This window comes from Miscanthus floridulus, chromosome 8, assembly GCF_019320115.1.
Source record: "Miscanthus floridulus cultivar M001 chromosome 8, ASM1932011v1, whole genome shotgun sequence".
NCBI classification, from domain to species: domain Eukaryota; kingdom Viridiplantae; phylum Streptophyta; class Magnoliopsida; order Poales; family Poaceae; genus Miscanthus; species Miscanthus floridulus.
Window position 1 is genome coordinate 204,772,926 of NC_089587.1, and position 14,146 is coordinate 204,787,071.

Consider the following 14,146-nt stretch of genomic DNA (forward strand, 5'->3'; position numbering starts at 1 on the left):
GCACAAATGTTTTTCCCTATAGATAGAAAATTTTCTAATTACCCCATCTGTGATAGAATATTTTTCTTGACTTTATTAAAAACTTTGTTGAAGGTGCTCCTCCTCTCCCCGTGGGTTTCTCTTGGAGGAACCCCACATGTGCATCGTCATTTACCTCACTGGAGGCGTCGCCTTGGAGTTTCCAACCCACTTTAGTGGTGGTCAGTTTGTGTGAGGCGTCTTGGCACCCGGCTGAGAGTGTTAGGTCGCTCACGAGGCTACACTTCCTCGTGTTGCTGCCTATGTTGAGAGGCGCTATTTGTCCCTCTTGGTTTCAGGATGCAAGGGCAAAGCCAAAGCTGCTCATTGTGACATGTGAGGTGTGTTAATGCTAGACAACGATGACTTGTTGTGATCTCCTATCTAGTTGTGATGTTGGAACTTGGAAGCCATGTGTAGGTGTCATCTCTTTGGTGAATTTTGCATTAGCTGATGTCTATTACGAGGAGTCGAAACTATTGGTTTCTACAGTGATAAACTCAACAGCCATGACGCACAGCGGGTTTCGTCTTTTCTTGAGCTGTCGCCAAGTGTTAGTATAGTGCGTCGGGTTAATCATTCGGGTTGTCATGCCCGGGTTTTTTTCTGCCTTTTCTTCAATAAATTGTGTTGTTGTAAGTTTTTTGGACTCACCCTTCCTTATAAATCATATCAATTATTTATTTTTAAGTGAATTCCTGTCTTCTTTGAAGAGGCTTGTTCGAAAAATAGAGATGGATAGAGCCACCAGATAAAACGAGGGATACTTGCTGGATCGTCCGGTGATGTAGAACCAGTGTCCATGACATCGATGTCAATGACCAGATATGCCTCACAACTCACAAGGTGATCCGGCCGGTGATACGTGCTCTGGTTCTCACGATACATCGATCCCATGTGGTGCAGGCAGAATTAGAAAATTTTCCATGAGCAAACACAATATAATGGACCATATAACGAACTTCAATTCAATCGCAAAGTGCTACAGCGAGTACACAAAACGGAAGCTTAGAATGGCAAGCAGCACGACCAGGTGGAAGCAGCAGACATGAGGCGCGTCGCTGGCCCTGCTGGCCTGCGCGTACTCGGCCGGGAGGGGCATGTCGTCCACCGGTAGCGAGCACGCCGCGGCTGGCCCCGCGTCTGCCGACACCGCGACGACACCTGCGGCGGACGCCTCGTCCACGGCCATCAGGGCCTGGATCACGGCCGTGGCCGTCGCTCCGTAGCGCGTGGCGTTGCGCTGAAGCAGCCACATGAGCCCCATGAGCTCGCAGTCCCGGTCACTCTCGCTCGACCGGCCGGCGGTCTGCTTCTTCTTGCCCGCTGCCTCCGCGCCAGCGCCAGCGCCGGGATTAGTGGCCTTTATCTGCGATGAATGTCAAGAAACTTGCATGAGGTCCACGCACTGACAATGCAATCACTAAACACCAATCCAAAAACAGACTTGAAAAATGGTACATGTTGACGTCGAGTTTGTTACTGTAAGACGGTAATAAAGGTTTTGCATGGTATATATTTACAAGCAGTTACATGACTGAGCGACGTTAACCCAAAGGAACAAGAACAAGGTAAAACTAGCAATTTACCATTAGCAGACGGCATTTAGGTTTAAGAATGCAGAGGAGAGACAAGCCCGCTACTGTTCGCACAAGTGGATTTATACGCACCAAGTATGTTGCGACACAGAAACCTTTGGAAGTAGCAGTACACTAGTGACCAGTGTACTAATCTACTCTCTCCATTCCAATTTATAACATGTTTTGGGACTTCAAGATACATAGATTTTGCTAGACATTTAGATATACACTTAGGTTAGTTACATAATAAAATCAATGTATAAAAAAACGTCTTATAATTTAAAATGGAGGGAGCAGTAGGCACCCCGCGACATGTCTCGGGAACCCAGTTTAATTGTGGACATGTATGGCTCGGTTGCTGATAAAGCAAAGCGAGCCAATCTCAGTTAGGGGCCTGTTCGGCAGGACTGAAAAATAAGCAAAAACACTGTTCCAACTGATTGTTGTGAGAGAAAAATAATGTTCTGTCTGACATCACTGTTCACATGAACAATGATTCCGTGAGTGGGCTGGCCAGCCACCGGCCAGCCAGCCGAACAGCCCCCTAGAACGGCCGGATCTGTCCACAAAGCATATGATTCTTCTAATGGCACTGAGACCCTTCAGGGAAGAAAGAGGGAATGGAGTTCATCTCCGGGGCCAAATGCTCAAGCAATCAAAGTGGGCAGAGAGGGAGTGGAGGCATGTTCCAGCAAATCATTCTCCGGACTCCAGGCCCTACCCAACAGGTCCGGAATTCGGACCTCATGATTTATGGCCACTCAATCACTCACTCACGCAGTCACACCCCCAATCATGCTAACAACTAGACATAGGCAACACCGAGCTTGTAGACCGAGACACTGGCTACTGTAGCCCCGTGCTTGCATTCGACGCCATGTCCTCTCAAAAAGCATGTCAGGCTGGCAATAGAATATGGACAATGCGCAGTGTGGTATGGTAGTAGTAGTGTCTGGTGCTGGTGACCAGTGAGTGAATTGAAGTTTTCCTAGTGTGTCCTACACCTGCTACCAACTCCTACACCGAACACCGTATTGCTAGATCAAGGCTTGCAAGACTATCGAGAACCCTCCATGGACCCTGACAGACGATCTGAGCTCGAAATGGAAACGAACGGATCATTTAATGCGTAGTGACAGGACAGAATCGTAAAATTGTTCGATGCTTTCTGTGTCCAACTACAGGTTAACGGTAACGTTTCATGCACGAAGGCTTTGGAGTTCCAGGTGATCAGGTCAGGTCAGCTATTCGATCTCACCGTGGTAAGAGCAAGAAGGCATTTGGAGCAGCCGGGGACGCCCGGCTGCGCGCAGTCCCTCTCCAGCCTCCTCGCCGCCGCGTCAGCTGGCGACCACAGCCCGCCCTCGGCCGGTGGGGGTCCGCACGTCAGCCGCCTCAGCCTCACCCCGCAGTAGCAGAACGCCACGTCGCACGTCCCGTTGCCGCCAGGCGGGCGGGGCAGCGCCGCTCCCGCCGCACGCAGCGCGCGGTCCGTGGCGCCCGCGCACGCCTCGGAGTCGTCGGGCGGCAACGGCATGTCCACGGCGGCCGCGCCCGGGGACCTCGCGGGCGGCCGCTCCGCGAGCGCGGCGGGCGCGTACGGCCGCGAACAGCCACGCGGCCAGCGCGGGGCAGCAGCGCAGCCTCGGCGGCAGCGCGCCGTCGTCGTCGGCGTCGCAGGAAGGACCGCACGGCCGGGAGGAGCGCCGGGGAAGGCGCGAGCGGGCACGTGGACGACGACCCCGCCAGCGAGTCCGACTGCTCGGGGAACGCCGGGATCGTGCCCCCCGGAACGGCGGCGGCGGGCTGCACCGGGGTCGCCGAGGGGAAGATCAGTGCCGGGTGGAGCGGCGCCGGGTCCGGCAATGTGTCCGCGGCGGCGCGGTGGATCGGCGCGCGCAGCAGGAGGTGGGAGGCGGCCACGTAGTGGAGGAGGAGCAGGATAGAGCGCGCGCGGCCAAGGGGAGGCATCGCTCGTGGCGCGCGCACGCGTGCTCCCGTCCGTGCACGCTCGTGGGTTCTGTTTGGTTTGAGAGGGTGGCCGAGGCCGAGTGAGAGTGATCACTGATCAAAGATAGGGGGCCTATATGGAGGGCATGATGAGAGGATGCTGTGTGCGCTTTGCGGGTGTTTCTGAGCCAGCCAGACAGAGCCAGAGAAGAGAGCGCGTATGATGGCATGGTAGCGTGGTTCTTATAACGGCCTCCCGGACGGCAAACCAGCTGCAGCCTTATGCAAAGTTCCTTCCAGTTTTCGGTTTCTCTGAGAATGCATTTTCAGGTAATTTCCCTTGCATTCAACATCGTACACGTATCTCTCTGGGCTTAAATTTAGCAGCTACAGGAGCCAGCATTTCATCAACTTGATTTATTTCACCTCTCATTTTAGCAAGAGTTAGCACTATCTTGGCTTTTTGTGTTGTTCTTTTGCATCACATTCGCACTTCAATCTGTAACCCCCTAATTCTCTCTTCATTTGTGTGGATCAATGCCCAATTTTTGTCATGGCTTCGTCATTGTTTCGTGAGCAGATCGCACATCGCAGCCACGAGCCTTGGACAGCTGAGCTCTTCAACCAGCCTGGAGTACGTCTAGACCCTGAACCGCTGGACGGGCACGGATTATCATGGGACATACTATACAGTACAGGATATGCTTGTGGATGTAGTATAAAAAAGGATGGTTCAGCAACGCGTGCCTGCAGTATACAGATATACTCGGCGTGTTCGTTGATTGGTTTCTAGGTTGATTTGGGCTGGCTAGTGCTGGTTTATTGTGAGAAAAAAACACTGTTGATTGGTTGAATAAGCTTGGCTGAAACCAATAAAGCGAACAGAGTGACAAGCGGAAAGCTAGAACAACGCCATCATACATGCCTCAATGCCTAAAGCAGACAAAAAGGGAGTATTAGAACAGCTCTCATCCAGTGATAATGCCCCCCGTCCTTCACTACTTTGAGTAATACTCCTACTAATGATGACACCCATCATGTACTACTCGTTGTTTGGTACACATATACTCCGCAGAGCGTATTCACCACGTCTATGTCTATGGCTATGAAGATGACGTTGGTCAAGGACACTGAAAAGAGGCGAGCGACAAGAAGAAACAAAACCAACTCCAGCCGGCGTCGCCGCCCAAGACGGGGAACACACGCGGACGCGGAGCAAGAAGCCGCGAGCAAATGGTGCCCGCACCGCGCGCGCGTCCAGTAAACTGCAGCGAATCACACGCTGGCCTCGCCGGGGCGTGCGTGACGACGTGACGGGCGCGGGATGGGTGACCGGCCGGCGGCCGCATGCGGCCGGGCAGGCAAGGCGGGGTGGGGCGGGTCCGTCTTAAAAGCAGCACGAGCCACGTCGCCGGGGCTTAATTTTTGTGCGTGGACGCCTGCTGGGGCTGTCGGTCACGGACTCACGGACGCAGGCACCGGCGCTTCAAGCGAGACGGGCCGAGGACGAACGGAATGTTTCTCGACAACTATCTATTTGTTATGGAAACAAATAAGTGTTTTGTATTTAGTATTTAAAAATCTAAACTTTTTTATTTGACATTAAATTAAAATTTTCTTTCTTAGATGGCACTGCCGTCTATTTTCATTGGTTATCTGTTAGCTGACTGGTTTGACCGTGTCAGTTTTTTTCTCCTATGTCCAATGTATCCCTGTTTAGATAGAGAAGACTGAAATTTGGCCAAACGAGAGAGAATTACAATTCGCCTCCGCAGCGAAGCCATGGAGCTCCGCCACGCCCGAGCCCGCGTTGCCACGGCTCGGCACTAACATGGACCTGCTGTTGCTGCTACACGGACCTGGAGGAGTTCCATTGCAGACGGGCCAAGCTTGCCCGTGCGCCTTCCGCGGTTGCCGGGGATGAGCTCGTCGGCCGCCGGCATGGCGCCCATGGGGACCGGGGCCGAGCTTGCAGATTCGCGGCGCACAGTGCACGCGAGCCACCACGCTTCAGGCCGCTGCTGCCGCTGCCGCGAGTGCATCAGAGCGCATCTGCTGGCGCTACGCACACGTCTCAGGGCGACGCAGCAGCTGCCACCACCGCGGACCACGCACGCGCGTTACGGCGAGCTGTCGCTGCCGCCGCGCATGAGATCGCCTCGCCGCCGCCGCGAAGAGACTCCGCGGTGCGCCGTCTCCCTTAGGGCCGACGGGGAGCCACTCAACGGAGCCGCGTGCAGCCTCGGCCACGCGCGTGCTCTGGCGAATGGGCCCGCGCCGGCGCCACCGCTTTTCCCGCAGCCGGAGCATCGAGCGCACAAGCAGCCCTCAGCTCTCGACCGTCGTCGTGTGAATCTCCGGCCCTTTCGTGGGAAGAAACCACCGGTTTCTAGTCGCGCCGCGCTCGCCCGTCAGCTGCGCCTGCCTGCGCCCGCCCCACTCGGGCGCACCTCGGCTGTGCCGGGCATGCCCACCCTGCGCCGCCGCTGGTCTCGTCTGCGCCGCCACCCTCGCGCACCGCCGCGCTGCAGCTCTGCTCGCGTGCTGGCCCGCGCCGCCGCGGGAGCTCGCTTGCGCTGGAGGTCTGCTCGCGCGCCGCTGCCCTCGAGCCGCGCCACCGTGCAGACCGTGACGCTCCGCCGTCGAGCAGGATGCGCAGGCCAGGCCACGCCGCCGTGCAGGCCCCGCCTCCGTGCTGGGCCGTCGTGCATAAGACCTCTCGTGTGCTGCAGTGCGCTCGCCGGCAGCCGCCGCTGCGCTTTCTTGCTCCGCTGGCCGCGCGCTCGCGTGCACCATGGGTTTATGCTGTAAAGGGTATTTATATCATTTTGCCAATCATTCGACATTGTTACTGTCTTAGATGGACGACAGTGTCATTTAAGAAAGAAAATTTTAATTTGATGCCAAATAGAAAAGTTTAAATTTTTGAATGCCAAATACACAACACTGATTTATTTCAGTGCCAAATAGATAATTATCCCAATGTTTTTTTTGGCTGGCTGTTGCGCTCCTCACTCCTGCAGTCGTGCAGATTCCTTCGTCTTGTTTCCATCGTACTCGTATTACTAACGGCTTAATAGTCGAGCTGTTTCTTGGTAGTACTCCCACGGCTCTCAGGCCACCCGCAATGAGCGACTCTCTAAGCATTTTTTATATATTTTAATAAAAATGAGAGAAAAACTAGTTTTTATTAAAAGCTAGGTCTATACAAAACATTTTAATATCATGTGAAATTATCATGTGAGCTTGTTCGTGTTACGAGCTATATGAAAAAGTTAACACTGTTAAGAAATTAGCTGAGGTCTAGTAACTAGGTTATATCATTGCGGTGCCCTCGTCAGCCTCGGTAAGCAGCAACATATCGGGTTCACGTACGCGTGTCACCTAGTAGTATTAAAAAGGACATAGTTGGTGTTGGTGTCTTGTTATTTCTTTCTCTGACTTTGTCCTCGTAATTTGAACAAAAACGGTAGAAAGGCAAGTAGCCTCAACGCTAAAACTGCAACGTTCAACTGACAACAAGATCACATCAAGTTTGAGCTCTACAAAAAACATTGTGAATTGGAATTTCAGATTTGTGGGGGAATGAGGTGACCTTAGCAATCTCTCTTCTTTTATCGAGGTCTTTATGAACTTTTACTATTGTAGCACTAGAGATAAACACATAGATGGAAATGTTTGGTTAGCGGTCTGCCAGACAACTTTTCCACTAAACATCGATCTCATCTTGGCAACCAAAATGGACAGCAAGCAGGCAAAGGTGCCTAGCGGCTCAACCAAACAAGCCTAACGTGCGTGGGAAGAACTTTAGGGCGTCATTGGTTCTTATTTCCCGGAGCCAGGCTTGTACCTGTGTAGCCCCGCGCTTGCGGGCTAGGGTCTGAGCATGTAGCAGCGCCTTGTTTGCTTGGTGTTTCCATCCATACCATCTCATCATAGAATATCTTTGGTTGCCCTTTCTCTGCTCGCCTCGTGCATACGCGGGTGATTGGTTGCACGCAGGAGGCCATCTTTAGCCTCATCCCAACACCGCTCGGTGTATTTGGCCATGTTTGGATGTCTGCCTCGCATCTTTTTTCTGTTCCGTCTCATTCATCTTCACCCCTCCGTCCCGTATGGATCCGTCTTCTCGATTCACATTTCCTTCGCGATGCAGGACGACACGATGCACCCATAATACAAAGACTCATGTGTCATACACTCAAAACTCTCATCCATGCATATAATCAAATAAGATCTCATCTCGTACTAAACCAACAACAAAGACAACAAAACATAATTGGGTGCACGATTTAAGCATGCATCTCGCCCTTCTGGACTGGCTCTCTGTCTCGACTCCCCGTCACCCAAGCAACCATCACCAAGAGAGCAACAAACGCGAGCACGCATCGCACGAGCCAGGCCGCGTAGAAACGAATCCTGCGAGCCAGGCTCTGCGGCAGCTTTTGCATGCATCGGGCCAGTCCCAACTTGAAGTGCAGGTAACCAATCATCCGAACATTGCATACAACGGGCCAGGCCAAGCCACATCTGGCCAACCAATGAGGCCCTTATATATGCTAGTGCACGATAGTCTGATATGCCAATGGCCGATAGTCAAACAGATGTCAAGACACGCGGGTTGAAATAGTGTTTAGGCTAACCTGTGACTATTCAATCCAGCCAAATTTGAAGACTGTTTAGGCCCAGAGGACCCCTAGACATGTTATATCTTTCTATTTTCTCAGCTCAACTCAACTAGGTAATGATCACCTCTTCAACCAATACATGGGCTCGGGACGACTAATATGCTTAGTTGGCTAGAACCGGTAGAAGTCAAGTGTGTGAGTGGAAACTCACTCTTGCGTGTGTATATGGTTCACCGGGTATAACCAACACTAAAACTTACAATAATGAATGGCATGGATATATGGCTTGCATGAAAGGATAGCAAGTTTTAGTGGTGAATGATGTGGACACCTTGTATGAAGAGATAAAATATCTAGTAGAGATTAATTTTATTAGCGATAGATTCCATTTCATATTTTTCACACATTTTGGCTAAGCCAAAATTGGTGACAAGAATACGAGAGCCATTGAGTCGAAGCGCCTGGCCAATAGGTTCAGAGTCAAGGAGATGCCCAAGCCTCCCAAGTCGTTTAATTTGGTGTCATTACCTTCTGCATCGGAAACAATGACCTCCACTTCCCTTACTCCATCTGTCTCGAAAAGAGTGTTGCTATAGAATTTGTGCTGTCCAAATTTTCTTATGTATTCGTAAAAAATATTAGCAACATATGTATAAGTTTATTATGAAAACATATTTTGTGACTTATCTAATGATACTAATTATACATCATAAATATTATTTTTTAATAATTAAAAGTGTTTCTCGGTAAGTGAGAATGACACTTTTTATGGGACGGAGGGAGTACACAAGAAGGATGATTTTATCTTGACAAGCTTTCTGATAGCTCTTTCTTGATTTTGCTTGTCCTTTTTTTTTTTGCTCTTCTTGATAACTGAGGTATGCAAAGGATAGCGCTGGCAGCTAGCTAGTATCCTGCCCTTTATCTTGACAAGCTTTCTGATAGCTCTTTCTTGATTTTCCATGTCCTTTTTTGCTCTTCTTGATAACTGAGGTATGCAAGGATAGCGCTGGCAGCTAGCTAGTATCCTGCCCAATCCGAAGAAGATGTCATGCATCATATGCATACATACCCGATGTGGGACAGATTCGAAACAATGCGTATCATCATCGCCAAAGAAATTTGACGAGACAGACCTATATACATTATGTGCAATCGATCAAACAAGTACTCTCGTCACGTACCTAGAGTCCAACGGCTTGCTTCAAATGAAGCGGTGCAAGCATCCCGTGCGGGCGGCCGTGCGCCCACCAAGGGGCAGGCCACGTCTCGCGTCGCGTCCTCGTCATCCAGTCCACACATCTTGTCTTAGCAGACTTAGCTATCGTTTTATTACCAGATGAAAAGGTTCTGACCAAGCTTGAATTCCTATCTATGAAGACTGTTTTACCAAACATAGGTATCATTTGACAGTGTGATTTGAGTTGGAATTCTTCCTGTGGATTTTTCTCTCTGTTCTAGCAACTCAAAAGTCAATCACTAGAAAGTCGAGGGTCTCTACCAGGTGGGTAGTTGACTGAAGCGTCTCTACCCGGTGATCTAGCCTATCTGACTAGATCCGAGACAAGGAAGAACCAGGGTCGGTGCCCAGTACGCCCACCAAGGGGCAGGGCCACGTCTCGCGTCGCCTCCTCGTCATCCAGTCCGCACATCTTGCAGCCGTCACGCCTGGTTGATGGTTGGGCCGAGCGTAAACGGAACTAGTGGTGCCAGCAACAATAACGAAAATGTGAGACTCACATTGTCACATTGAAGGCAATCTTGGATCTTTGGCAGTGAAAAAACTAAGCTTAGTCATTGTATCTGATCGACTCCATATCACGCTAAAAGATCCCGGCAGTGCCTGTGCAGTGCAACCACACAGCTCTCGCTCGGCGCCATGGGCCCATGGCCTATGGGACACCGCCCGCCTTTCCACCTGTAACAAAGCTGCTATTCTTTTCCCACAGGATAGGAGACGCTGCCAATGACCCTGTGGCTTTGATCTCATCAAAATCCTAAAGATAAAAATGGAAAGTACTCGTCTTATTCGGTCGCGACTCCAGCGACACCTAACATATATATACCTGCTATTCTTGCCATGCTAGTCTACCACACACACAGTCCGTCCCAAGCGCCTCCAGAAAACGATCCCGGGCCCACGCCGCTCGACCACGCGCTCGGCCAGTCGGCCCCGGCCAGAAAATGATCCCCGTTCGGGTTGGCGGACGCACCGGGCTGCCACGGCCCGCGGTGCCGAACCGGAACGAGGTGCTGAAACGAAACGAGAGAGCCGGTCGGTCATACAAGTGATGCCATATATAAGTGCTACTACAGGCGTCGGTAATAGAAGCGGCTGCGTCGATCGGTGCCAGCCATGAGACACAGAGAGACAGAGGGACGACGCGGGGTGGTGATCAGTGGCGAATCTGGATTTTAACTTTAGGTATGTGTCAAAAAAAAATTCATATATAATTTGATAAATCTATTTTAGCAATTCAGTAACAATTGTAAATTTTACAACGTGATTTGGTATACATGCACTAAGTAACATGGTAAGGCTTAAATTTAGAATTAAGTTGAAACCATCTACTAAATACAATATAAATAGTTTGAAAGCCATACCGATAGTTTAAATATAGGCATAAAAGAGTACCAGATGCTTACAATGCTATTTTTTCATACTGTTTTATTCAACGCTTTCTAAGGAATATGAATGTCGTACTATATCTTCTTTATCAACTAGATCAACCACCGGTCTTCCACCACTAGTTCAACCTGATCAGGCGAAGGATTAGAAGGTTCAACTGGCTATGAATATTACCAAATAGCTATGAATGTAGAAAATCATTTTCTAAAAAACACGAAGAGCAAAGATTAAAATTTACCTAACCGAAATAGCGAATCAAGATGATAAGTCCTGACTGGGGCAACCGTATATTCTGTAGACAGGACGTGGGAATTAGACGGCGATCCTCCAATCCAGCATTCAGAGCATGGCGGAGGGCGGCATGGCACCAGGGGCCGCGGCCGGCCAGGGCGTCACAGACTCACCTGTCAGGCGGCGACGCACGTGTTTCTCCGTGGCTCCCCGTCTGATTGAGATTAGATTAGGAAATTCGAAGGGTCGTATATGGAGCGCACATACGGGACGTTTGGACTTTGAAGAATTAGAGTTCCCTTGCCACATGGGCCGTGTCAGTGTATCATATGGGCCTCCCGTCATCACGTGATGGTGTCCACGTATGTTTTTTTTTCTTTTTAACAAATACAGCGTAATACAATATAATAGTATATATACTACTGCTGTCTAGGTTTGCTGGGTATGCCAGTGCATACCCGGCGTATCCTTTGGCTGCGCCACTGGTGGTGATCCGGGAGTACAATCCCGACACGGACCGCGACGGCACGGAGGCCGTCGACCGGGATTGCGACGTCGTCCCGGGCGGCGGGATGTCGCTGCACGCCGACCTGCTCGGCGACCCTGTCGCGCGCATCCGCCACTCGCCGCACTACGGCATGCTGGTACGTGCGTGTGTGTACGTGTGCTCCGATGCGCGCGTATGGTTGTGCAGCGATCTGCTCTAACGAGCGAGCCGCCCTGATTGTTTGCATGCATCTTCAACTTGTTGGTGCGGGGGTTGCTTTTTCAACGGAACTGCTAGCGCCTGGACGTTCGATCCGGACGCTAGCGTCTGGACGCTCGCGCTGCTGCTCCTGCATGTGCGTCTGCCCACAACCAAATCGATCCCCACACGCATGCATGCGAGCCTCTTCCATCGGATGCCCCCACGCACGCCCTGACACGCCCGCACCTCGCGCTCCCGCACCTCATCTCCATCACCATCCCCATCTCCATCCGATTGTGCCTCGACCCCGCAGGAGATCCCACCGTGCCGCCCGTCCCCCGCCATCCCGTCGCGCCGCCCATCCCCCCGCCACGTCCACGCTAGGTGTGTCGCATTCTCACCGCGCTTCCATCAGAAAAATTATTTGCAACATCAAACAAAGCGCAGTGCGAGATGAGACATCAGGACAAGTCTACTGCAACGTCAGAACAAAAGCGACTGCAACAAAAAGAACAAAGCTACTGCAATACAAGATGCAACATCAGAAAAAGACTAATGCAACAAAGAAAAATTACTTGTTGCAACAGCAAACCAAACCTACTGCAACAACAGAAACAAATCGCAATGCGAGATGCAATGTCAGAAAAAATGACTAATGCAACAAAGAAAAAAATACTTGTTGCAACAGCAAACCAAAGCTACTGCAACAATAGAAACAAAACGCGATGCGAGATGCAACATCAAAAAAAAAGACTAATAAAACAAAGAAAAATTACTTGTTGCAACAGCAAAACAAGTCTACTGCAACAGAGCTCGTCGGAACCCTAACCACCGTCGCGTCCCCTAGATCCAGATCCAGATCCGGATCCAGAGGAGGAGGATGGCTCAGATCCAGAGAATGACCCACCTACCTCGGCGGAAGCCGTCGTCGTCGCCCTCCTCTCCGGTGGCATGGAGGTCGTGGAGGGAGGGAGGGAGGGAGCGTGAACAGGCGGGACGGCAACGAGCTGGATGCGAACGTGGCGTCTGTCTCGGAGCGCAGCAGCGAACGCAAGAGCACAAAGGAGCGGAGAGGGCGAGCAGAGCAGAGAGTGGGCGCGGGGGTCACAGGGGATGGGATGGGAACTGATAAGGAGCACAGCGTGTGTGTGGGTGGGGGGGCATGTCGGTCGAGTCTTATTTGACGCACGTCAGAACATCAAATGTTAGTCACAGCATTTCCGCTTTTTCAAATTTTAAGGCGCTCTAGCCTCTCTAGTTTGATCTGGACATGCATGCATGAACAGGTAGCTGAGACGACGACGTCCGGACCAGGCCGCCGGATCATCGGTCTCATCCGGGGAACCGTCGCCTCCGCCAAGAGCTGCCCCGGAGCACCCGCCTTCGCAAGTCGGCTACATTCTAGGCCTCCGCGTCGCGGCCTCCCACAGTCAGTTGCTGTCTCCTATCTACGATCGCGAGCGACACTTTCCATCCATGCTGTTGAAACTGAAGTAGTAGTAATAAATGCTCGGCCTGTGCATGCAATGCAGGCGGATGGGCATCTCGCCTTGCAGCTGGTGCGGCAGCTGGAGCAGTGGTTCGAGCTCATGGCCGCCGAGTACGCGTACATAGCCACCGACAAGTCCAACGAGGCGTCGCTGCATCTCTTCACCGGCCGCTGCGGCTACACCAAGCTCCGGACGCTCTCTCTCCTCGTGCACACAGTGCACTCGCACCGCGCCGCGCCACGGCCCTTCGCCTTGGCGCCCGCGACGCCAAGCGCCTACCGCAGCCAGTTCGCGCACGTCGAGTTCTTCCCCGCGGACATCGGCGACGTCCTGCACAACAAGCTATCCCACGTCATGTTCCTGGCTATCATCGGCGACGACGACGGCTATGAGTGGGGCGGTGACGTAGACCGCTTCCTGGCGTCCCCGCCGGCGTCGTGGGCCGTGGCGAGCGCGTGGGACTGTGGCGGCGTGTTCCGGCTCGAAGTGCGCGGCGCGGCGCGCCTGCGCCGTGGCGCCGTGGCCGCCAGCCGCACGCTGGACTGCGTCGCTAAGTGGCTGCGTGTGCCGTCCGTGCCCGACATTGGCAGTGGCGGAGGGAGAGTTGGCGCAGGCTCCCGCCGCCGTCCAACCTCTTCACTCCGCCAGCATCGACGTGATCGCCGAGGCGCTTGAGGAGCCGCAGCTGCACGCACCGGAGGCCCGCGCCCCCGGGAGCGACCAGCTCCTCGGCTTCGATTACGGGAGGCTAGAGCACCAGCTCGGCTCCTTTCTGGGACCCCGACCGTCCCGGGAGGTCCTGGGCCGCCTCACATTCTCGTTTGTCAATGTCATGACGCAGCTTGTCGGAGAAGAGCCGCTCTCTCCGGAATACCTCATCCGGAGCGCCCCGACAGCACTCCCGTTCGGTATGCGCAACGCCGCAGAGACCG

At 52.5% G+C, this 14,146-nt stretch overlaps 2 pseudogenes; one reads left to right on the plus strand and one right to left on the minus strand.

Annotated features, from left to right (window-relative positions):
* Window positions 1-931: 931 nt before the first annotated feature.
* Window positions 932-3,747, minus strand: LOC136474666 (uncharacterized GPI-anchored protein At4g28100-like; annotated as a pseudogene).
* Window positions 3,748-11,151: 7,404 nt separating this feature from the next.
* LOC136470518 (probable N-acetyltransferase HLS1) lies at window positions 11,152-13,889 on the plus strand (annotated as a pseudogene).
* The last annotated feature ends 257 nt before the right edge of the window (window positions 13,890-14,146 follow it).